The following is a 27,384-nucleotide window of genomic DNA, read 5'->3' on the forward strand; positions in this document are numbered from 1 at the left end:
TTGATTTCAGTCTTTACAAAATTCTCTTAATGGAAAAAATTTCAATTCCCTAGAAGACTGTAAAAGGCACCTGGAACAGTTCTTTGCTCAAAAAGATACAAAGTTTTGGAAAGAGGGACTTATAAAGTTGCCTGGAAAATGGCAGAAGGTAGTGGAACAAAAGGGTGAATATGTTGCTCAGTAGAGTTCTTGGTGAAAATGAAAAATGTGTCTTTAATTTTTACTTAGAAACCGAAGGCATTTTTTGGCCAACCCAATAGATATGTAATGCCTCTGAGGCTCGGTGTCTCCATCATTAAAATGGGAATGGTCATAGTACCAGACTCACTGACTTATTAGAAGGATTAAGTGAGAAAATGCATGAAAAGGGCTTGGCATGACAACAGGGATGTACCGAGTGCCAAATATGTTAGCCATTATTCTCACATCTTCATCATGGTGAACTCCACTGGTCAGGAGAATCAAGCGTGGACACCTAAGAAATAAAATTATTTTGTAACTGATAAACTACTGACCTACAAGTCTTGTCCAAAAGATTTCCATTACAGTACTTCTTCTTTATCTAGTGCTTCTTATATCTTTGAAGGCTTACAGTACATCCATATATCCGAACAGTGCGTTGTGAATACCCTTGAGGTCAATACTTTAAAATCTTGCTCCTTGTCAGTGGCTGCAGAGTATTTTATAATGTAGGTTGTGTTAGTTTGCTGGGGGTTCCCGTAGCAAAGTACCACAGATTGAGTGGCCTAAAGAATAGAAATTTATTTTCTCATGGTTCTGGAGGCTGACAGTCTGAAATCAAGGTGTCAGCAGGGTTGGTCTCTTGTTGACTTGTAGATGGCTGTCTTCTCCATGGGTCCTCACATGGTCATCCCCCGTGGGTGTCCATGTGCCAATGTCCTCTCTTCTTATAAGGACACAGTCATATTGGATTAAGGCCCATACATACGACCTTATTTTAACTTGAACACTCTATCCCCAAATACAGTCATATTCTGAGGTAGTATGGGTTCGGACCTCAACATATGAATTGGGCGGGGGGGGGGGTGGTCACAATTTAGTCCATAACATCTGTTACCATAATTTAACTGTGTTCCCATCAATGACTTTTCAGGCTGTTTTTATTTGAGATTTGGTGTTTTGTTTTGTTTTGTTTTTGGAAAAATAAGCAACACTTGGAAATGGAAATTAAAACAACAGTGAAATACCACCATACACCCATTAGAATGGCGAAAATCCAGACCACTGACAACACCAAATGCTGGCGAGGATGTGGAGCAACAGGAAACTCTCATACGTTGCTCGTGGGAATGCAAAATGGTACAGCTACTTTGGCAGATAGTTTGGTGGTTTCTTACAAACCAAAACATACTCTTACCATACGATCTAGCAGTCATGCTCCTTGGTATTTACTGAAAGGAGTTGTAAAATTACATCTACACAAAAACATGGATATTTAGAACAGCTCCATATTTAGAATTAGCTTTAGTAATTGCCAAAACTTGGGAGCAACCGAGATGTCCTTCAGTATGTGAATGGATCAATAAACAGTGGTACATCCAGGCAATGGAATATTATTCAGCACTGAAATAAAATGTGCTATCAAGTCATGAAAAGACATGCGAGGGACTGAAAGTACATATTACTAAGTGAAAGAAGTCAGTGTGAAAAGGCTACGTACAGTATGATTCCAACCACATGGCATTCTGGAAAAGGCAAAACTTTGGAGACAATAAAAAAGTCAGTGATTGCCAGGGATTAGTGGGGAAGGGAGGCATTAATAGGAAAACGGAGAATTTTTAGGGCAGTGAAACTACTCTATGTATGGTACTGTAGTGATGGGTATATTTCATTATACATATATTTGTCCAGACTTATAGAATGTACACCAAGAGTGAACCCTGATGTAAATTTTAGACTTTGGGTGATAATTATTTGTCTAGGTTCATCAGTGATTACAAACATACCACTCTGGTGTGGGCTATTGATAATGGCGAAGGCCAAGCATGTGGGGGGCCAGGGGGTAAAAAGGAAATCTCTGTACTTTGCTCTCAATTTTGCTATAAACCCAAAAATGATCTAAAAATAAAGTCTAAAAATAAAATAAAAACAACATTTCCACATATAATCCACCTATAATACTTGCCTAGCTAGATACCACAGAAAGGTTTTTTTTGTTGTTGTTTTTGTAATTTGGAATTTCAATTTTTTTCTTTTTCTTTTTCTTTTTTTCCTTTTCTCAAAGTATGGAATGTCTCCACATAGGAATTTAATAACTTGATTCTGTTTGACCAAGATATTTAATAGAAGATTATTTTTTCCTAGTGGCAATCTGCAGATTAATCGGATAATTTTAGGTGAATCAAAGAGCTGGGAGGACTGTTTTGTTGACGCTCTCTTTGTGTTTATGTAGGGACAATAATATCAGCTAATAAAAGGATGCATGCAATTATATCAGCTTTGTGGTAATTATATGGATATTTTAGTTGTTCGGTGCATTTAATTATGGAAACAGCCCGTATTAACTTTCAGGGGGGCAAGCTCTGAGTGGATTAATGCCAAGAGACTTGTATATTTAATGTTATACACGGTGCATTTTCCTAGAGGCAGAGAACAAATGAAAATTGGGCAGAAGGGTTATAAGATTGACTACCTTTCCTCTCTATTTCCTTTTTAAAAACAGTTTTAATTAAAAGTTCCAGAGACAATTTTATCCTCTAAAAAAATTATTTATTTTAGTCATTTGAAGGAAAAAAGTAATGCATGGCTTTTGAAACTATTAACACAACACAGAATTATCTAAAGTAAAATTAATAGGTGGCCCCTCTCTGTCTACCCCTTCAGTTCTCCAGTATCACCCTGGGAGCGGTGCAATTCCCATGTACATGTTGGCTTGTGCTCTGTGGTTTTCTCTCCTTTGTTAATACAAATATACATGTTCATGCGTATGTGTTTTCAAGACGGACTCATACTCTACATTTTATTGAGGAACTTGACTTTCTCACATGGCATGATTATCCTCCTCACATGTCAGTATTAAAAATGTACCTGATTCTTTGTAATAAGTGCATAATATTTCATAATATGGGCACACCATAATTTGTTCAGCCATTCCCCCATTGATAGCATTTAGATTATTTCTACTTTGGATTTGTTTGTTTTGTCTCCTGGTAAAATAAGCATTGCTGTGATAAACATTTATATATATTTCTTTAGCTCTGGTACTTTTTCTTTCTGTTGGATAAATTCCCAGAAATAAAATAATTAGTGAAAGTTGTGCAGATTTTTAAATTCAACAAATATTATCAAGTTTTTAACCCCAAAACGTTGGAACAATTTTCAGTCTTCCCAACATTGTAAGCAACCTGGGCAACATTGGATATTAGTAAGCTTTTAAAAATTGTTGAGTGTTAGTGTGGCATATGGTTATATTGTTGCTTTAATTTGCATTTTCCTGCCTACTGCTGATACAAGGTATCTTTCCTCCTGTGTGAATCACTTATGCAGTCTTGCCATTTTCAATCGGTTTATCTTTTTTCTTATTAAATTGTAGGAATTCTTGGTATGCTGTGGCTCTTCACCTTAGTCAGGTACACTTGTTATAAACACATGCTGTTATTTGCCTTTTTGACTTTATCTACAGGATCTTTTGCCATATAAAAAAGTAATCTTTGAGTGATCAATTTTATTCTTGACATAGGAGCTATCCCTCCCCTATCTAACTTTTATAAAAAGAGCCACTTATATTTTCTTATAATAATTTATATTTTATGCTTTATCTTTAGATTTTTTAAACTTACCTGTAATTCACCTTTTCAAACTTAAGTGTGAATTCTGGCATGCGTTATTTTTCTTCTAAATATTATTCAACTGACCCAACACCATTTATTTATTATTCCACCCTTTCCACTAACGTGTGTGCATATATGTGTGCACATATGTGTGTATGTATGTATATATATATATGTATATACATATATATGTACACACCACACATCCCATTTCTGCACTTTTTATTTGTTCCATTCCACTATTTCCTGTTGTGTATTAGAGTTTTGCTCATTAATGCCATTCCAGCCTTGGTATGATGCTGTGAAATGGCATAGAAATGACAAGAATTCACTACTTTAAGTGTTGGTCAGGTAACATTTGGGGTCAGAAGCTTTTTGAACTGTTGTACTAGTTAGTTTTCTATTGGGCGTAAGTGGCAGAAACCCTACCCAAGCTGATTTAAGCAAAAAGGAAGAATATTAACTTTTAGAACTGAAAACTCTAGGAATTACTCTAAGTTTGCTGGATCAAGAATCTCAGACGATATCACCAGGACCAGGTCTCACTCTATCACCAGGCTCTATTGCTGCCATGTTTAGGTTGGCTCCTCCGTTACAAAGAGGGAAGATGCTTACTAATTGCCCCAGGTTTCATCTTATGCTCTGAACAGCCTCAGTGTAAAACACTGGATCATATGCCCATCACCAGAACAATCCCACTTGTCAGGGGGATGTGACTTCCTCAATTGCTAGGCTTGCTTGCATGCCCGCCTTGAACTGGGGGTAAAGTCAACTCTATAGGAACCACCCAGACTGAGAGTTCATCATCTCTGAAAGAAGGATTTTAAGGAAAAAATACCAGTTTACATTCCCATCATCAGTACATGAGGATTTTGTTACCTCAAAGTCATGCCAAATTTGGCTACCAGTGATTTTGTTAGTCTTTGCCAATTTAAGATGTAAAAATGGTATCTCATTTAATTGTGTTTCTTGTTATTTTAATTTTATTTCTCTGGACACCAACATTTAGGTGCAGCAATTAAAGCCCTTGGATGAGAGTTAGAATTTGATCAAATTGTAACCATTGGGGGTGAAGGTAACTCATATATATATGTGTGTGTGTATATATATATATATATATATATATATCAGTTTATCCAGCACAGCAGTGCCTCTTATAAATTAATTCTATAGAACAAATATTTCAGTTGGTTCATCTTTTGAAAGTAGCCACATCAGTGCACAAAAACATTATTTATAATGTCAAATTCATATCCAAATAGAATATGTATTAGTAGTGGACTGATTATAAAATTGCTGTCTAGCCGCGCACTGGCCTGACATTTAAAGAAGGTCAATTATCCATTTTAACAACTCCCCCCACCCCCCAATTTTTCTGATGTAAAGAAAACAGTTCCTCAATGAAGATCTGGCCCTAAAATCACTGCCATAGTTAGTACTTTGCAAAGGTTCACCCTAGAGTGGGTAGGTCACCTCTCTTGTGTTTTGATTACACCTTCCGTATGGATTACGGATCACATTCAAAACATTAATTACTCAGCAACAGCATTAATCACTACGCTGAATATATTTCACCTTTTCTCCTTCCTGCAATGTTTGTTTAAGCCACGTTGACTGGATGGCTTTGCATTAAAAAGAGGCAGAACTATATGGCAGAAGGAGAAAGCCTCCAAGAGAAAGATTCTGGGGTCAGTTCTGAAGCCATCATTTATTAGCTGTGTTACCTCCAGGCAAGTTGCATACCTAGTGAGTCCATATGTTATTTTGTAAAATGGGTGTCATAATCACAGTCTCTCATGTGTAGCCTGATTGTCATGAAGAGTAAATACTAGAGAGTGTATGTAAAATGTCCTATAAACCCTAAAGCCCTGGTCACATGTACAAGGGCTGCTCTTATGGAATTACCTTTTATGGCTACTCTTAATCCCTATCCTCTTGTTTTTTATGAGTCGGTTTTTACCCAAGCAAAGAGGTTGTCTAATATTTTATATGTTTGCAGAATGAGGCTGAGTAGGTTATTTGGAAAAATAAAAAGTAGTGCAGTGAGTTTTGTTGTTGTTTATTTATTTGTTTTACTTGATAGGGAGTTGAAGGGTTCTCTCCCTGTACCTTCTGCACATAAGGGCACTATTCTTTATTTTGACTGTATAGGTGAGCCGATAAGAGTCAGGATAACACAGTGGCTTTAATTTCGCCCTTTCCTGGATACCTATCATTTTCACTTCTGTACTGAAAGAGTTGGGCAGTTGGACTCAGTCCTTGGGTTCCTAGGACGCAATTTCTAAAATTTCCATAGAAAGTAAAAGGGCAGCCTCCTCACCTGCACTTTTAATGTACAGTCAGACCAGAGCCTTCTCACTTCTGGATATATATATATGTCCTTAAATGACAGTATTGGAATACAGCCATGCTCAGTTGTTTCCATATTGTCTGTGGTTACTTTTGTGCTAAAAGGAATAGAGCTGAGTAGTTGCAACAGAAACCTTACGGCCCACAAAGCAGAAAATATTTACTATCTGGGCCCTTATGGAAAAAAGTTTGCTGATTCCAGATTTAGACTGAAGTTAGAATTGAGTCCTTGTTATATCAATAAGACTTGAAATATATATATTTGTGGGTGCAAGAGTATATGTATGTGTGTGTGTATGTGTGTGTGTGTGTGTGTGTGTGTGTGTGTCCTTTAAACTTTCTAGGAAATCCTTAGCTCAGCCAAAAAAGGATTAAAAAAATTCAAACCCATCAGTGGTTAGAATCTTCTTGAGAGCATCATAACATCATTGGCTTATTTTTCAAACATTTAGAAATGCCTACTATATCCCAGTTACTCTCTAGGCACTTTAACATATGTTATTTAACTTTATAATCCTCTCAGCAACCATCTGAATGGGTTGGTATTAAACCCATTTTAGAGGTGGGGAAACAGGTGTTCAGGAAATAAACTCGCCAAATTTCTTAGAACTTCCCAGAGCCAGAATTCAAACTTAGTCATGTCTGAATTCAAGCTGATGGTTGCTGGTTGTGAGATGGCTGGATATATTATCTCTCCTCTGTCCTGTTCCAATTCCATGAGAGGAATCTCTCAGGGATGGGAAATCAAGGGATGAAGAATGTGCCTAACGTGCACCAAAGAGGCTCCAGTCTGAGTTTCATCCTTTTGATGATCTTTCTAAGGTATTTTTCTCCAGTTTATTGAGAAATAACTGACATACATCACTGGGTAAGTTGAAGGCATATAGCCTGATGGTTTGATTCACATATATTGTGAAATGATCACCACAATAGGTTAGATAACATCCATCTTGTCTCCTAGATACAATAAAAAGAAAGAAAAAAAGGGAAAAAAATTCTTGTCTTGAGAACTCTTAGGATGTACTCTCTTAACAACTTTCCTATGTATCAAACAGCTGTGTTAGCTGTGGTCATCATGATGTACATTATATCCCTAGTACTTACTTACTTATAACTGGAAGTTTGTATCATTTGACCACCTTCATCTAATGCCCTTCTCTGCAAAGGGGTACTTCTTTGAAGTAGCTCTTTATTGCCTAAAGTAGATAGCCAACTCTCCCACACTATGGTGGGGGTCGGGTAGGGATAGTTGGGAACATTGGAAGGCTATTTGGCTTCTGTATCTTAGTTATGAAGGGCCTATAGTTTAGGTTTCTAATTTTTCAGCAGATAAGGACGTATAGTAAGTCACCCAGATACACTGGCAGAATTGCAATGTTCAGAATTGCAACTCATGGTACAACTTTAAACTTGTGTCCCACTGCTGGACCACACTGCCTTTTGTGTACAAATTAATATTTGTTTGCAACCCCTGAAATGATTTTGTAAAGAGCACAGTTATAGTTTAGGACATGACCATCTGCAGTGGGACATGTAAAACAGCATCAAGTTCTAGAAATCACGAGTGACACATCATTGTCACTCCAACGGTGATCGGTACACTACCTTCTGTTTTATCAACAGTTCGAACGGAAAATTATTTTGCCACAAAAATTCTCATCTGTTCAGTAGCCCTTAAATGACTTTCTGGGGGGTTTTGCATTTGCAAAGACAAAATAGTTTTATTTGTGTGTCTGTTAAAACATTAGAATATTCAACAAAGACTTTTTAAACGGGAGTGGTTTTTCTTTTCTTGCCAGTCGTCTCCTCCTCTTCCTCTAACTTTTCTCATGGACAGAAGTCCCAGGATTTGGAACTGGTCTAGAGTATTTTTTTTTTTTTCCACCCTTGGGAACAACAAGAACTCCAGATAGAAAGAGCATGCAGTGCATGCATCAGAACCTGAACTTGGACATCAACTGTGTCAAGGTCAGGGGCAGAGTTTTGTCAACAAGATATTGGAGAATCTGATAGAAAGGAAAGTAAAGGGGCAAGAAAAGAGAAAAGAACATTCTGGAGTAAAATATAGAAAAGTAGAGAGGAAAATAAAGAAAGTAATACCCAAAGATCTGTGGCCAAAGCAGCAAGTCCTAATAACCAATAAAATCCTTGCCTCTCACGTGCTGCTGGTGAAGTTCTGAAGATACGACCAGGATGTAGAGTCAAATATCGCTAAGGACAGTTCCTTCAAAGGTCTCAAACTGAAGCCTAACCTATTGCCTCTTTTTTTTTTTAAGTTTTTATTGGAGTATAGTTGATTTACAGTGTTGTGTTAGTTTCAGTGTACAGCAAAATGAATCTGTTATACATGTACACATACCCACTCTTTTTTAGATTCTTTTCCCATATAGGCCATTACATTGAGTAGAGTTCCCTGTGCTATACAGCAGGTCCTTATTAGTTATCTATTTTATATATAGTAGTGTGTATATGTTATTGCCTCTTAAAGAGATCAACACAGCCAAGTTTTTCTCCAGCTCTGAAAGGGATTTCCTTCTTTGATTAAGCGACAGATGAGGCGTTGGTTTGCTTTTAGAGGCCATGCTCTGCAGAAAAGATGTAGCTTCAAAAACGAGACTGGTGCTGGGTGAGATGGGCTGCAGCTGCTCTGAGGGGAGAGTGCAGCGGACCAGGAGGAAAAGGCAGATTCACATCTCCTATTTCAGGCTCCCTCACCAGCAGATGCGTGCTGCCTGGGATGCCCGTGGAATGCTGGCAGTCTTCACGTTGGTTTTCCTTTCTTTTGTTTCCTTACCTTCCCATGGTTCAGTTGAATGCATAACCCGTGAGTGAGATTACAGTGTGACTCCTTAGAATTGGAGTTTTGAGCTTCCCGTGGAAAGAATCACGCCTGCATCCCGGAATGCCCTCTTATCCCACAGGCTCCCTGAGTGGGAGTAGGGAACCCTCCACTGCCCATCAAGATCTAGAGTAGCAGATGGGAACCTCACAATCCTGGATTGTGTCTCATGTGGACTCAGCTGCTGGCAGGCGAATGACTTCCATCTTACTAGTGATAAAGTGTTGATGGTGCCCAGTGAAATTCTAGACAGCAGAGTAACCCAAAGAAAGCTCTGTTTCTTACTCAGACGTGGCCCACAGTAAGCCCTGTCATTAGCAAACACTCATTAAGCATTTACTTTGTGCCTGGCAAACAGACATTTGTTTAGTGAATACTTTATTATTCTATTGTCATTCATTTTAAATATCCCTGTATAAAAACCTGATTTAGACATTGTCTATAGCTGAAATTCCTGCATCCAGGTAGGGCTGGCTGTTTGCTTTAGAGAACATATCCCATTGTGTGCTTCCTGGGTAGAAGAAGGAGTGTGTTAAAAAGGTAACATTTGATCCAGATGGTTATAGTAACAGTTTGTTAGTGCTTGGATTTAATCACCTCAGTTCATCTTACTAGTTATAAACTACTCAAGGATATTAAGTGTATGACTGTGTTGTTACAGGAAAGCAGAAGTATGGCACAGTCCTGTCTTCTGTACCTTTATTCAAATGTATTTTAGGGTTTGATTAGCAACTGTATCCTAATGTGTTACCTTGGACATTAAAAGCATCAAATATCAGGGTCTATCTGCTCTTCCAAGATAGTCTATGTCTATGGCAACATCTCTCTGTGCTCATGAATTCCAGATGGTCCTCAGCTTCTCTGGAGTCCCAGACCTATCTATCCAGTTGCCTCTTGGAGAGTTTCATTCGGAGGTTCCATAGCCACACCTAACTCAGTGTGGCCAAAATGAGCCTCTTATCTTTCCCAAATCTTTTTCTGATGCTTCTGAACTTGGTCATTGGTGGCACCATTCAATCAATAACTTATAACAGATCTGTGAGTTGATCTTGACTTTCCGGCCTCTTCCAGTTTCTTTTTTTTTAAGTCATCCCTACCCATATATATCTTCCAGTCATTCAACAAGTCCTGGCAATTCTATTTATAAAGTGTTTACCAAATCCTTCCTTTCCATTATACCCTCACTGCCATGTCTTCATTTGTGCAAACCCTCATCATCTTTTGGCCTGAAATATAACAAGAGTCTTCAATGGACCTCCCTGCTTCCAGGAGTCCATTCCCACACTCCAAATGGAGTGGCTTTTCTGACACTGACAGTTCTACTTTCCTTGTGGAGGAATGGAGTCTAAACCCCTTAGAATGATACACAGGCCTTTCATTATCTGACCTGTTCCTACTTTTCCAGCCTGGACATTCACCCTGTCCATCATCTCACACAGTCACATCTCTGTTCCTTTGCATAAGTTGTTTCCTCTGGTTAAAATGCCTTTCTCCCATGACTATGTTGAACAAACTCTTATGTATCCTTTAAAACCCAATCTAAGCATCACCATCTTAATGAATTATCTGAAATCTGCCTTCCACCCTTAGGCAGAGCAAGAAGCTTCCTCTACCAAGCAGAGACATAGCACACTTTACTCTGTGTCACTTATTCCAGTAATTATACACTATTTTATATGATAACATTTGTTTGTATCTGCCTTCTTCAGTAGACTTATTGAACTTTGTATCTCCAGGCCTGACAAAGGTTTTAGAATTCACGTATGGAACTCAGTGGGCATTCGAGTACACAATGTTAAAAGAATGCCAATCAATTATATTTTTGATGACATTCTTAGACAGGAAGACATCTTCATCCTTACAACTGGAAAGGAAAAAAAAAAATTAAACTAACCAAACCTCTAGTGTCAGAGAATTCATATTTATTTTAGCACTCAGTGTTTAAATTGCATTTCTGACAGGCTGGCCCACCGGCTATGCTTCATGAAAGATCATGAGGCCCGGGGAAGAGGTGTATTCATCTCAGCACTGGGGTATTTTGCTTTTCTGCAAAGCGAAGGGATCTGGGGACTCCTTTGCAGGCTGGCCATATCCTGTGCAATCCCAACTGTGTCTAGAGATGCTAGCAGGGATGGAGGGTGTCGTCGGGACTTGGTGGGAAGTTGGCTTGCATCAGAAGCACGTAGGGGAAGGGAAGGAATATAGAACTAAGGAAGAAAGCTTTTGGTGACCAAGGCAACCACTCTCCCCATCTCTGTCTTCCTCTGGGCCAAACAGACTCTCGTTTCTGCTTATCTGTCTCCCCCTCCTTCCTCCCAGTTCTTGTTAGAGATCACCCCTCTCTACTTCTTTACCTCCCTATGGAAAGACAATGGTCTTTCGTACTTATCAGACTCTATCCGATCTTCCAAGTCCAGCTGTTGGAGCTCACCACTCCATCCTTCCCCAATTCCAAAAGTCTTTCTAGGAAAGACTCTGATTTGACCAGCCTTTCCATTCCCTAAACCCTAAAGTTAAAGGACACCCTCAAGCATGTGAGATTTCTACCCCCATTCTATCCTGGGACCAGACCAAATCAAGTCAGTGGAATCAGTACTTCTGTTGTATCTCCTTGTTTCCTTTGTAGGGTGAGAAGATTTGAGGCAAAGAGTGATCAGTAATGTTTTATGCCCTTTTGTTCTCTACACTGTTTATCCAATTTCCAGTTTAGGCGATTCAAGGGGAAATTATCTTACAGAAGGCAGCATGATCATATAGGGATATCTCCAAGCAAACCTCTTCCATCTTTACCGTGTCCCTGCTGATGTAACCTACAGAAATACCGAAAATAACATATGTCCCCCTCCCCATTGTAAGGGAGGAAACGTCTTTCCTTCTACCCGTCTTAGGTTCTCTGACTGGGGCCCTGTATGGTGGACTGACAAAAGATAGATTAACAAGAGAAAAGCGTACACATTTATTTAATGTAAGTTTTATGTAACACCAGAGGCCTTCCTAGGGAAATGAAGACTTGAAGAAGCCTGAGCATTTTATATAAGGTTTGATAAAGAGTGGACAGTCATGGGGGAAAAAATGATAGGACAAAAGGATATGAGCTAAGGGTAGAAACCCAGGGGAACTTGGCAAAGCCTGTTCATTTGGATTCCTCTCCCATCCCTCCATCTTGGGAGAAAAGGACTTATCACCTGAGAGCTCATGACCTGCTTCAAGGGATGTGAGGGAAAGGTCAGAGAGGAAATCCTTCCTGCACCTGCCATTTCTCAAATTCCTTTTGTTTAAAATATTTGAAATGCCAAGATGCCATATTTTGGAGTAGTATGTCTTGAGCCCCATCTCTGTCTCCCCTAATCTTCTGCCCCAGAACACCTTGTAATATCTGAAAGAAAAATTCCCCTCCTGTCTCTTAGCTCTCAGAGTTCTTAACCTGAATCTCATTCCTCGTTCTACCTACTTGTCTGCTTTGTGTTCCGGTTATTAGTGAGCATACATCCCCCTCTGAGGTTCTTTGCTGGTAGGTTTTGTAGCCCAACAGTGCAAATCAGATGGCATGTCCTCAATGAGTTTTTGAATAAAACAAGAGCAGGAAGCTGAACCATAATAATATATAATAAATAAATAATTTTAAATTAATAATAAATCCTAGCAACCCAAGTATCTTGTCTGCGGCATCTGCCCAATTTACTCCCCCATTTCATTGCAAGGTTTATTTCCTACATAAAATCTGCTACTAAAATGTCTCATTCTCTTGTTTGTTGCCTGTCTTCCCAATAGAACGTAAGCTCCATGAGGAATAGGACTTTGTCCATCTTGTTTACCTAACAAGTTTACCTAATAGTATTGAAAACAAACAATCTTTGTAGAAATAAGCAAAGACCAACCAAAGAAGAAGAAGCAAAGTCTACAAATCTTGCTATAGCAAGGGAGTCAGCCACCATCACGCCACTTGTGTTTTGGCAGAAGCTCAAAGTTGGGCAGAGAGTGGGAAAGCTCTATATGGGGGAAAAAAGAGAATGTTTCAGGGATGCCTTGACTGGGGGGAGGTTTGCCCCGGGGGAGCAGGAGGTGGACCAAGGAGAAGCAGGACCTTTTCTGTGCCTGGTGAGGGGTGCATATTTTGTTTTCTCTGGTTGGTCCTAAGTTGGCAGTGGGAACAAAAATTAGAGGTGTCCATTACTTACCAAGTTGAGGTTGTTTTTGAGCCGATTGTTACAGGGGTTTTTGTTGGGCTTCCTGAATTGATTTGTTATTGCTGGTGGTCTGACTTCCTACAGGTGTGATTTGTAGTTAGCAGCCTGGCTTCCTGGGCTGTTGGCTGTAGATTTGAGTTGGTTTCCTGGACTCAATGCTGAAGATTTGGGGTCCGAGTTCTATTTGTGTCTATGGCCTGGTTGTTTTCCATTTGTATATTCAGTCTCTCTTTGTCGATAGGAGGGAGGAAAAGAGGGAAGGAAGGAGGGAGAACAGACTATTATCCAGATTTCATTCTGAACACTTCAGGTCAAGGAGCGACTCATCCCAGAGCCCACATGGTGGCTGCTTTCAGGAGCGCCCACCCTTAAATCACATCCCATAGTCCAGAGCTGGACCCCAGTGAAGAAGAACAAGACTCTTTTCTTGTCCATGGGCCAAACAAAAGCCAAGGCTTTTGAGGAGGCACTTAAAGAATTTTCAGTTTGCAGTTGTGCAGAAGCTGTTGTTTAGGTAATTTAACATTGACTTTAGTGTAAAAGGCAATTAAGACAAAATGAGCAGCCTCTAGCCTCTTAGGTTAAATAAGCTCAGATTTGAATTGCTCCCCATTACCACCTTTGTTTGCAATGTTTGAGCTCTTTTATGCTAATTTAGTGTGCAATAGTGTGGTGGCCCAATTGGGGCAGGTGGATGGAAGAGGGAACCAATCCAGGGAGAGGAAATAGTTGGCCGCAAATTGTTCCTAGGGTGAGATGGGTTCTCTTTTATACCACTATTGGGAATATGGATTAGTATAAAAGTCCAGGATCCTGGTTCCTTACGTCTAAAAAGCTAAAAATGGTGCCCACTTTTTGACTCATCAGTTTCACTTCTAGATATTTACCCTGATATGTGGAACAGTAGACAAGCTCATGACGTTATGGACAAAGATGTTCAGTTTAGTGTTATTTAACGTAGAGTAAAAAGAAAGCCTGCATCACAGTGGCAAACCAGAATTGATGTTATCATTCTTTTTTATTATGGCAGAAAGTCTTCACGTTACTTTGCAAAGCACAAAACTAGTATAAGGCAGTTTATATGATGCAATGTCTACTGTGTGCTTATGATTTTTTAGTTGCACGTGCAGTGAAAAATGTCTGAGGTGGACAGGTTTGCAACAAAATATCACATGTGGCTCTCTTTGAGTGGTAAAATATGAGTGACCTCTTTTTCCTGTGCTTCTCCAATTTTTTAAAACTTCCCACAATAAGCATACATTGGTTTTATAATTACAGAAAGCATTGAAAACAATACTTGCTTGTTGTAATGCTATTAAAGAATTCAGTGATGCGCTTGATACACGCCACCTCAAGGATAAAATTATGTGTACATGCCAAATTCTAGGAGAAAGAGTGGATGTTCAGTTGCAGTAAGTCTGTTTCTTGCTCAAAGAAAGTCTGCTAAGCTTCATTAAAGAAGGTCGTTCAGCCAGTCCTAGTTTAAAGTTGTAAGGTGAACCATTCTATAGAGCAGCCTTCTAAAATATGCCCAGGTGATTCATGGATTTATCTATTAGGAAGTGTGGTCATTTACCAGCAGCCAATGTTGAGCTAATGGGATCCATTTCGGAATATAAGCACAACAACTCCACCATAAGTCGTGTGCTCTCCCATCTGAATACGCTTCATTAAGCTCACCTTTCCTGATGCGATTGGATTATCGGATGGCAGGGCGAAGAAAATCATTAGGTCCCACTGTTCTAATCCTACAAAGCACCAATGTGGTTGCTATGTAATTTTATTTTTTTTCAGGTAGAACCTGCTTCGTGCCTTTCTATGGGAAAATATTTTCAAACTGGTAAAGAAGCAATATTACTGTATTGTGAGGCATATCTCAGTAGGTCATTACCATAAATTCTAGCAGAAAGGATAATCTGTGTCACATTTTACTTCAAGGATAAGACTGATTTTTATAAAAATCTTTACTGCATTGAGGCTTAGCAATTTTTTTTCCTGTGAAGAAGCAATTAGATACTGGAGTTTTCCAGAAATGTTAGGTGAGTATAAGCCAAACCTTGATGTCTTTTTTAAAAATATTTTATCATTCAACATTTGAAGAGAAAAGGCAGTTTCTGGGTGAGAAAAATGATATTGGCACAATGGCAGTTGTCACCACTCACATGGCCAGGGGTGTCCACCATTTTCTTACATTTATATCTCTTTGGAAAATAGACAAATACGTGAAAAAGCAAAGAAGAAAATAATAAGCACCTATATTTCTACCACCAAGAACTGCCATTTTGAATGATTTTTTCCAAGTATGTGTATCTATATACCTGTGTATCTACATGTGTGTAGATATACACACACATGTGCACACATACACTTTAAAAATGGAATACACATTCTCTTTACAGTCAAAACACTCCATATATATGTGTGTGTATGTGTATATATATGTATTTGTGTTTATATAAACATATAAATGTATATCTTTAAAGGTTTTAAAGAGGTTTTACATATATAAACTTTAAAAAGTATATGCATATGTGTATATACACATACACATATATACACATACAATGAAAACAAATTATATTTATATTATGTGTGTATATATGCATGTGTGCATTTATATATATATATAGCTTAAAAATTTTACATATATTAACACACACATTACCTTTTATAAAAATATAAAAGCAAAATATATAAATGTTCTCTTAAAAGGAGAACTAGAGTTCTCTCAACTTTGGACATCTACATGAGTCTCCTGTCCCTTTCCCCAGAGATAATGCTATTATGCATCTAGTGCCATTCTTCTAGGCCAGGGATCAGCACAGCAAACTTTCTGTAAGAGGCTCGATAGTAAATATTTTAGGCTTTGCGGGCCATTGTGTCTCTGTTATAATCACTCAGCTCTGCAGTTGGAGAGCAAAAGCAATCATCAGTGTGTAAATAAACAGACATAGCTGTGTTCCAATAAAACTTCACTCATCGACCCTGAAATTTGAATTTCCTACTTTTCCTCTTTCCTAAAATATTTGTCTCAATTTTTCTAAACTTTAAAATATAAAAACCATTTTTAGCTAGTGGGCTGTACAAAAACAGGCAGTGGCTGTATTTGGCCCTGGGGCTGTAACAGGTCAGCCCCGGTTCTGGTTCTTCTTCTATACCTCCATAGATATTTCCGTATCTACAGATAATAATATCTATAATATTATTTCATTTGTGAATTTTCTTTATAAATGGTATCCTAGTGCATGAATCATCTAAAACATATATTTTTATCTCAGCAAAATTTTTACTAAAAAATATATATATATATAGTTGTACTATGTAGTATGTATAGATACGCCGTCACTATCTGTACATGTATGTGTCTGTCTAGCTATAGATTATTCCCCCATAGCTTTAGTCAGTTCTTTTCACTGCTACATAGTATTCCATCATAGGATATATCATATTTTTATGCCATTGGGTATTTATCATTTTTTCCTATTACAAGCAGTGGTACAATTATATCCATGAATATTTGTGCATACGTTTTATCAGGGTGGACATTAGAAGCAGAATTGCTTGGTTATGAGGAGTGCACCTTTTCCATTTTGATAGACACCAATCAGTTTCCAGAGGGACAATACCAATTTACCCTCCCCCCAGGGAGACTGTCCCTCATTCTTGGTTTGGGGGTTTCATCCATTGCTGTTTGCCTTTTGGAGCGGGAACAAGGAAACAGCCTCCGCTCTGGACCATCTTGTCTTGTCACCACAGATGCTAGTGTGGACCTTTAAGTCCCTTTGGATGAGTACAGATATTGTTCTAACTCTTCACCGGGGCACTTACACACGAGAATAGCAATTTATATCAATAACCAGGTTGGGCAACATCTGCCAAGGCTGTCACACTCTGTGATTAAATGGCCACATGTGCCAGGGAACACGGGGACGGTGGGGTTGTAATTAGGGTTTGCTATCTTTCCACCCATCACCCCCACCATCCTTAACTTCAAATAACCTTGCTTTTGTGAACTGATTTGTGAATCAAATTACTCCACTGAGACTGCTAGTTTCTGCTGTGATGATAATATTTTATATTGTTATATCTTTACAACTACACAGGGTTCTGGTTAAGCAAGAGTTTAGAAACCTTTTGCCATTTTTACCTGATGCTGTTGAAAACCATGTCCAGAGGATAATATATGGTTACATTAGAAGTTAACTGTTAATCAGGGAGTGTAGTGTATTTTGCACTACATCCTCACCGTGAAAGAAAATTTTACTTAATGTTATCTTAGCATCCCTTCGATGCCACTGCCCCCAAGAAAAGCAGGCAGAGAAAACACACATAAACTTTTCTTAAGCCCACAAGGAGCAAGTTAAACACTATGTGAATGCAATATTAAAAACACCCTAATGCATAGAAGAAGGAAAAAAGAAAACCCTCCTCATTTTGTTACTGGTGTGACAGAGATCAGTGATGGTTATGTAAGGACTTGGCGGGTTCCAAAAAAACCCTGGAAATATTGCCGCAAGTTGTGGAGCTGTAATAAATGTGAAAATAAATATTTGAAAGATTTATTAGCATTTTAAAATTTGCTTACCCATATATAAAATCCTAATCAGTTGTGTACAAAACCTTTAACAAAAATAAACTATCCAAGAAGTCGACACAGGAAACCAATGATTATTTCACTGTTAATCAAATGCAGTATATCTGTATGACATTCTCTAACACATTTAGATCCTTCCCATTCAATGAACAGTTGCTTGAAGAAGCAAGGCCATCTTGGTGCATGTAGCTTGCAGTTCTGAATGTGAAGAAAAAGAAGAAACAGGACTCACTTCTCCAACCAATAGATTGTTTGGTCTCTAACCAAAGCTACGGCTTAGACCGGGAATAGCTAAACTGGGAGTAGCTACAATCTTGTGTAACTCATTTCATTTAATAAGAAAAAGCATATATCTATGAGGACTTTTGGGGAAAAAATAGGAAATTTACTTTGATTCCACTATCATCCAAGGTAGATACATTTTAGAAGGTGTCTCTAAAGTTCAACAGGATACAATATGTATTTTCGTCCTCGAAGCAGGCTCGAACTTCAAAGCATCCTTATTTACTATATAATGTGTAAGAAAAATTGAGATCGCAAGGCTTTAACCACTGAAAAAAAAGTACAACGGCTTCTGGGAGGAAACGCCAAGGAAAGCTTATCAGCAGCGCTGGGGGAAGGGAGTCGTGGGGGTCTTCCATCTTTTACTAGTATTTATATGTGAAGTAGCATATTGGAAGTCATAAATACTGTCCCGTGGACGTTCTGAATAATGCAGGAGTAGTGTAAGTAATTGGAAGTGCTTATATCCTGCCTTTAGACATTTCACTGCTCCTGAGTTAAAATTGGTTGTCAAGTGTGGACGCGGAGGACCGTGCAAGGTGCCCTATTCTGTCATGTGGTACATATTTAATGCTTGAAAGAACAAGGGAAGGGACACGTGCAGGAGAGAGAGAGGGGGAGAGAAGTGAGGTACCGCCGCCAGCTCGGTGCTTAGCAAAGCGCTTTGGGAGGCGCGGAGGCGGGACCCACGCAGCCTCGGCGGCATCCACCGCCTTCCCGGGGCTGCAAGACTTTGCAAACACATTAGGCGTCCAATTTGGCCAGTGTTTTTGGCGCGGAGGCCAAGGCCGCGCGGGCAGCTGGGCTCGGGCGCAGCAGCGTCCTCGACACCTCGGTGGCCTCCCTTTGTGTGCGTCCCCGCGTTGATTGCCTCCGCGCTCGGGCTGCTCGCTCGCTCTCTCTCCCAGCGCGTTCTGCACCTGCTGGCGGCAGTGTCAGGCTGCCAGGCAGCCGGGGCGAGCGCAGGCACGGCGCGCCCGACAGATGACTGGAGTCATTTACATTGCTAGCACGTGGCTGCCGTTTGCTGTTGCCTCGGACTTCTCCCGTGTTCTCCCAGGGAGGAAACAGGAGGCACTTTGCAGCCGACAATGAAATCTTGGCAGCTAATTGCAGTCGTGGGAGATGCCCTTCAGGTAAGGCGAGAGAAGACGCTCTAAACACTGTCAGGGAGGGAAGGGGAGACCGAGAGCGAGAGCCGGATGGGGAGGAGGCAGCGTCTGCAGAGGCTTCCTGAAGCCCACTGACTCGCGGGAGGGGGTGGAAGAGGGACGGGGACCAGGGGCGGGCGAAAGGGGGGAGGAGTGTGCAAATTGACATTTGGGGCTGCCTGTGGCAGAGGAGCCGCCGTCAGCCGCTGTCCAACGTTCACGCAGAGAGGGTGGCGGCGTGTGCGCCTCCGGGGCTGCTGTTTAGAATAGGGACTTGGCGGCGGATGGAAGCCGGGCACACCGAAGCCGCGATGGAAGGCTGCGGAAGCCTTTGCCACGCGTGAATGAGACACGGTACGTAAGGCCAGCCCCGGGGACCCGGGAGGCTGGGCTCTGGCGCGCCCGGGGCGCACGCAGGGGCGCCGATCGCCTGGAGAGGGCGAGGGGCGTTGGGAGCGACCGGGGAGCCCAGAGATGAATGGATTTTCTGGACCGAGTAGAAGTTAGTGGGGAACTTCATTGCCCATGCTCATTGGCTCCGTTTAACTTTACTTCCAGAGATGAATAAGCGTTTATAAGAAACGGTGTACAAGTCCCAATAGGCTAGCAGGGGTTTTGCAAGAGCTGCGCGGTTCTTCAAATGCGAGGTTTCTGAAATGACTGGCCAGATGGGCCGTGCATTGGGAAAGTTGGCACGCTCACGATCCGAGGGGGCATGTGTGTGCGTGTGTGGGGAGATGTATTTCATGTTTGTGCAGACGTGTCTACTGTGCTAGTTGCGCTGGGGTACTCGTATCTCCTCTGCTTTTCCTGATTCCCAGGGAAGAGAGAGTAAATTGACAATACCAGAAAGGCTTTGACTTAAGAAATAGGCTCTGGACCATTTTATTGAATGAAACAAGAGTCATCCTTCTTGAGAGATCAAATGGGGGAAATGTACCTTGTCTTCCAAAGTGATGGAATTAACTGTCAAGCATTTTAAAAACGTGCAAAATGTTGAATACGACATTTATCAGCCTAGGAGGATCACCTAGAAGCCTCAGTCTCAGCCAGTCCCTCTAGCCATTATTTTCAGATTACGATGAAACTGGTGGTGTTACTTATTTCTGTTGACGCAAGAGATGAGGCCCTCCTCCGCTTAAGAGGGGCCCAGAGGGAATTCTGAATCCAAAAGTTTTGTTGGCAAAATCATCTTAGTGAAATATTCATTAAATTACCTCTTAAAAGAGTCACTTTCCAAGTTAAAAAAGAAAAGAGTCACTTTCCGAGTATCTTTAGATATTTCATAATTTACTCATTGTTTATATGGCTTTAATTTTGGTCACATGGAAATGAATGTGGTTTGTAATGGAAGAAGTCAAAAATGATTGTGTAATCCTTTTGGGGGGGGTAGCTGGGTAGTGAATGTCTGGTTTAAGACTGTAAAATCTTTCTCAACTGTGGTTCCTGTTTTTGATCCAAATGTATCTTCAGAAATCCAAAAGGGCGTGAATGTAGCTGTGTTTGTGATACGGAGTAACTTGCCTTTGTGGTTTGCTGTGATTAAGTTTGCAGAGGGTTGTTCTTCAAGTAAGTAAACTATAGTCGGTCGGTGACAGCTGTTTACCACTGCCGTTCGCAGGCAATGCGGGCAGCAGTCACGATTTTCTTATAAGAAGCAGGATTTTTCAACTCCTATCTGCCCACTCACACTCTCCACACACGCTGATGCTTCCTCTGTATTAGAATACTTGCAGATTATTATGAAGAGAAAATTGCTTCTCTGAAGAGTTGGAGGAAGTATAACCTATGGGGAAAGCTTTCCTCTCGCCCTTTCTTAATCACCCTTCTTTTTCCTCCCTCCCTTCCTTCCTCCCTCCCTTCCTTCCTCCCTCCCTCCCTCCCTCCCTTCCTTCCTTCCCCCCTCCCTCCCTCCCTTTCTTCCACCTTTCTTTCTCTCTCTCCAACCCCCTTTCTCTCCCCGTCCACCTGTATTTCTTTCCGTCTGCCTTTTCTTAGTTTCATACCTGGAACACAGAAAATTTTTCAGGTATTTTCTCCTACTACATTTTTATCTTAACAAATGTTTTGCACCCTGAAGGATAATCAGCATCTGATTTTTCTTTTTCTTTTTTTGTATTCTCTGCTCATATACAAGAATTAATATCAGGCAATCCATTATACACTAATCTTATTTAAAAAATGAATATTCAAACTTTTCTTGTCGTTTCATTTTAACCAAGCAGATAGACCCTTGGAGAACGCCTTTACTTTACATGAACAGAGCTGAATCTTTTCTCTGTCATCACCAAGTGATAGACTTTTACAACCGTGCACTTTGACTCATAACTTTATTGGGCTAAGCATATTTTTACATTGGTCTCTTGTAAACTTGCCCCTCAAACTTCTATTTTCTCCATTACCTGACTTTAGTTTAGAACCTGGATTCATTTTAAGTCTGTATTTACTTAAACTTAGTAGAAATAGCCATCAGCCTTGACTTATGGGCCAGCTTTTTAAAGTATCACAAAAATAGTGTATTTCTTTTTTCCATTTTTGTTTCTCTCTCCCATAAGTATGACACAAAAGCTGAAGTAGATTTCAGGCAAAGGGCTTTTGGTGACGATTGCCTTCCTCTAAATTATAGTTGTGAGATGTTGAGACTATATGGGCGTATTCTGAGAACATTCCATGAGAATCAGAGTATGTATTCCTCCGTTTAATTACAGAGAACCTGGTTGGGTGAGTCAGTCTGGAGCCGAATAACTATTACAATGTCCAGTGAAAGACAGTTTTGGTCTTGTTTTCTGGTTAAACTTATAATTTTTATATTACATTTTGAGCAAAGTTGCAGGACCAGAGGAATGGAGCGTGGTCCGAAAGAGGAAGGACATTTATGAAGTAATAATAAAACCTTATTATTATTAATTAAACCTTTATTTATGTTTCATTTTTAGCTATATTTTTTAAATGTCACATGTGTTAGTCTTCAAGTTATCACCGTAAGTTCTTTGAGAGTAATTCTAATGGGATTAAAATGAAAGTCTTTTTATGAGACTTTAATCCCCATCCTGTGTTGATTTTTCCTACAAACATAAAAATAAATAGGGAAGTAAAACATGGACCCTTAAAGATTTTTGCACCATAGACTTTATTTGGTTGTAGATCTGAAACCTTCAGGATGTGATAACATATTCGATCTTTGTACATGTTTGTGGGTGGACGTCTTTGTCCTTCTGTCTGTTTTCCTTCATTTTCACGCAGAGTTGAGCGTTTACATGTATCATGAGCAATAGTAAACAGGGGCAGATAAAGGCATGAAGAATTTTTGAATTATGCATTTTAATTTATTTGAATTAAATCATATATAACAAAATCTCAGTCCTGACGATTTGCTATTCCTGTTGCTCCCACCCCCCCATCCCGTTCGCATGGCACTAAAAGAAAGAAAGCAGTCTTTAAAAGTCAGCTTTTAACACAAGGTGCTCTACTTGGAAATCTTTATAGTTAATTATTCAGTTACAATAATTTCCCAAACAGTTTTCAAGAGTGTTTTTTTTATTAATAGATACAAAGTTTATATGAAAAGTTGTGCACCCTGTGTGTGTGTGTGTGCGCGCGTGTGCACACGTGCCCAAAACGCTGAAACAGCTTGTGTCAGCTATAGCAACTCGTTTTTGATTCAGCAAAACTAGGTTATGAATTCAAGCAATTAAAAATGACAAAAAGCCCAATTTCACTGCCTAGATTAATACACTTCCAATTTTTCCTGCTCCATAAAAATTTCAAAGTGTTCTTTCTGGTTAGGTGTTTGCATAACCTATGGGGTATCGGAAGGTTCCCATTTCACATTTGCTTATGATGTCTGAATACTTTGATGTAGCAAATGTAAATAGGATGAGTAGGATGTTCTTAGTACAATTTTGTATTTGCAACTTCTCGTGAAATTTCAGTTGGGTTTAAAGGAAAAGCGAGAACAGTTGTTCGTTCCCTAACATTAATCGGTGGTGAATAATCCTTCAGCTAGTTCAAACGTCAGGCAGGCCAGGGAAGACTTTTCGAAAAGTGATATAATTGTAGCAGAAATAGTGCCTCCACCTTCTAAGGATGGCAGTGAGATTTTTCTTTTCTTATGCAATGGTGGGCGCATTTATTACTTTTTCTCTAGTTTTATAGAAGTGAAGTCTGGAATTCTGGATTCATGTTTATCTAATTAGCCAAAGTTCACTGTTCTTTAAAACGGGGCTTTTTACTTACAGAGTGATTAGTGGTCACAATTAGCCACCTTGAATTCCCTGCAGTTTTGGGAATTGCAAAGTTGGCTAGTTGGTTAAATTTTCTAGACCGGTTGGATAGACCTTGATCTCACAAAGAGCGCAGAAAATCAGGAGCTCTGTTTCCCTCACACTTTGAACTCAACACAGAAAAACGGCAACAACCAAGTGGGTCGAGGTGCCCTCTATGCCCGGTGTTGGCTTTGGAAAGAGGACCCGTTAAGGCCCATGTGGTGGGAAGGCCTCCACCAGCCTTTCTTTTTCCTCTTCATGATAATTCGTCATCTGTATTTGCTACACGGTATATTTCTCTGTTGTTTAATTGAAATATCTGCTTGTGAGGAAATCCAGTTGCTTGATTGCTAAAGAGATGGAAGTACCAGTTGTGTCTATTATATTTTTATTTGCATGTATAAATAGAGACTTTCCATTCTTATTAGACTGATGAGGATGATGTGATAGCACATCAGCAGTAATGGGGATAACAGTACAGAAATGCTCACCTCCACCTGGGCCCTCACTGCCTCTGTATGTCAGGCATTGGACTGGGAGTTCTAACGTATTTTCTGTGGTCCTTACCACCACTCTGCAAGGTAGGTATTACCATGCCTAATTTAGAGACGGGGAAGCAACCTTCAAGACTTTTTATAATTAGAATATGCAATTTGAATCCAGATTTTTCTGGCTTCAATATAACAAGATACCACTGAAATGTACTAGTCTGAATTTAGGAAGATATACGAACTGGATACTCAACTGATGCCCTAGGCCAGTGATTCTCAACCAGGAGCAATTCTTTTTCACTCCCATCCCCTCCAAGGACAACATTTGGCCACATATTGGAGAGATTTTTGGTTGTCACATTTAGGTGAGGGCTGCCACTGACATCTATTGTGTAGAGACCAGGGATGCTGCTAAACATCCTAGGACGCACAGGAGAGCCCCCTCCCCGAAAACAACAAAGAATTACCTGGCCCATAATGCCAGTAGCGCTGAGGCTGAGAAATCCTGCCCTAGGCAATATCAGTGATGCTATGACTGATATACACATGGCCCGATTTTTCAAGAAAGTGGATAAGTGAATTTCAGTTATTAAACTTTTAAAATCTCTGATTGGATACTGTGAATAGGATCATGTTGCAAAATCAGAAGGTCTGTATTTTCTTACAATTTGACTTTAAAATTTTATAGCTGCCTACTTTGAGCATCTTTCCTTATAAATATGACATGGGTCTTTGTGATTGAATTACCTTCTTTTCCCTGATGTACTCAGTGTTACCTCCGACAACTGCTCTAAAATGAGATTGCTTTCTATGGTACTGATGTCAAGAGAAGAGAAATGCAACATCACTAAATGAGTCATGCAACAGTAATTCTAAGAACGTTCCTGCTTCCCCTCGGTATTCAAGCACTGTTATTTTCTCCTTATCTTTAAAGGTTTGGCACATAGGTTTATTTGCCTATTTATCTAATAAACACTTTGTGTTTTACATGTGCTGAGTTCTATTATAAATGCTTTAAAATATTACATCATTTAATTCTTAAGAGAAGCCCACATGGTTGATATTGTTATTATCTACTTTTTACAGAGAGAGAGAACCAGGGCCCAGAGAAGTTGAGTAATTTGCCCAAGGTCAGACAGCTTCTAAGTGGCAGAGCTGGGATTTACACGCCAGTCTCTGCTGCTAACCACTTTGCCATGCTCTTTAATAATTTGAGTTTCTAAATGTGAAGAAGCACAGTTGTTTCAGCAGCATCTTCATTTGAGTTTTGAAACAAAAGACATTTTTAGTTTCATTTCCGGTTAAGAAAACTAACAACCATTTTTGAATGAAAGTGAACGATAATGCGCACAGCTTTATTTTTCACTATTTAAATACTTCTGAACGTGCACTTTTCCAGGGTCAGTAGGACTTGTGAGTTCTCTTTATTTATTATTTATTAATACTACTGAAAACAATAGTATTCAGAAGGACATACTTAGAGGATGAATGATCTCTTCAAGAAACTTCACTTTTTGGTTTCCTGGCACTTTAAAATTTTTCTAGGGGGACTTCCCTTGTGGGCCAGTGGTTAAGACTTTGCGCTCCCAACGTACGGGGCCCAGGATCTATCCCTGGTCAGGGAACTAGATCCCGCATGCCGCAACGAAAGATCCCACATGCCGCAAAGAAGATCCCACACATGGCAACGAAGATCCCACATGCCACAACTAAGACCCAGCATAGCCAAATAAATAAATAAATAGATATTTCAAAAAAAATTCTGTGGAGTCCAGTATAGTCCATACCAAGTGGGATATGGCGGATGTGGGCACATTGATTTCCAACTTGATCTTGCTGAAGCCAATCTGCCTTTCCTCATTTAGACCGTGGGAATGACCAAGTCCATCTCTTGCTCTGTTGAGTTTCCATCATGTAGTTAAAACCTATGAAGAGAAAAACAATTTGAGTAGATGTTTAAATAGCAGTGCCAATTTGACACACTTTATTCTGCATTAGAAGAAACAGTCTTGCAGTTCTACAATTAAACGTACCTACACCAACGGTTCAGAAAGCCAAGATGGGAGTAGAGAACCTCAATCAATTTAAGTTGAATGAATGAATACATGGATGGAAGAATTTATGTATTAAGAAGTTTCTTGTCAAGGGCATATATGGGTGTGTACTTTAAAAGGAAGCATCTTGCATCTTGAATGCAAATACTGGAGGAAGAGGAGGTGGTGGCAATGGGAACCACTGATCTGGCAGAAGTCAGTTCTATGCCAGCTGCCTCCTCAGGCTTCTCACCCAGACTTCCCATGACTCGGGTGTTGGTACATAGCTCACTATGCATTGCCCCACAAAAAGCTCGAAGATGCTGAGCCGCAAGAATGGACTGCAGTTTACATGAGGCAAGGCACAGATTTATGGATATGAGGGAGGAAAGGTCACGGCTCTTGAACAGCTTTGGTCTGGCCATCCAGCAATGCCAAAGCCATGGAAAGGGGCTCTTGGGCCACCCTCCCCCAGCCCCGGAACATTCCAGGAACTGAGCTGGAGGTGGAAACCATTACAGTCCTTCCTGTGTATTTCGGGCCCAGTGAACTCACATTTACACGTGGACAGTGAGGAGTGAATCCCATTTCAGAACTGTCAAAAGACTCACGTTTCATCCATTATTGTCACATTTCTGTTTTTAATGTAGTTCATCGAATTGGCTTTTGTGCAATACCTATTCCATCCAAGAGTTGATTCAGGAAATGGTTTAAAATTAAACCAGAATTTGATGTTCAGTGGTAAATAAACGGGGATAAACTCATGTAGCTAAGACTACCCAATAAGGTTCCTTAAGTGTGGTCTATTAGTCTATAGTGCTAAAATACATATATCTTGGTTAATTGACTAAAAGAAGAAAACAATAGGAAACTGGATTTGAAAGAGCCATTTTCATTCCATATCCAGTGGAATTGGTTTCTAACATATTTCCACATTTAATGTGAATCTGCTTTTTAAAATAAAGACAGCTGGTGGTAAACTTTGTGTGCCATTAAGAGTGCATCCAGCAAGGGGAAAATGGGTTTCTGCTGAGTCCCTGTTACAAAGTTTTCCCAGAGAGGTAGAAATATAGAGGGTCATCCATGTTATAAGTGGTTCAGGCTTCAACTTCTGCTGCTAATAGAAAAGAAACCAGGTTTTGTTGTAATGTACTAGCAAACTGCTCAACATAGAGAATTATACATCATTATCATGAGTACTGATCCTGTCTACTGAGTGTTTGTGTGAGCCGTACATTATGTTAACTTCTGGATATACATTATTGAACTGAGTACTCCCAGCAACTTTATGAGACAGGTGCTCTTATGAAACTCATTTTTCATAAGGGGAGACTGAGACTTGATGTGATTTTTCTAGGGTTACCAACTGCTAGTGAGTTGGATTAGTAGTCACGTTTGAAAT

Source organism: Eubalaena glacialis, chromosome 13 (assembly GCF_028564815.1).
Source record: "Eubalaena glacialis isolate mEubGla1 chromosome 13, mEubGla1.1.hap2.+ XY, whole genome shotgun sequence".
NCBI classification, from domain to species: Eukaryota; Metazoa; Chordata; class Mammalia; order Artiodactyla; family Balaenidae; genus Eubalaena; species Eubalaena glacialis.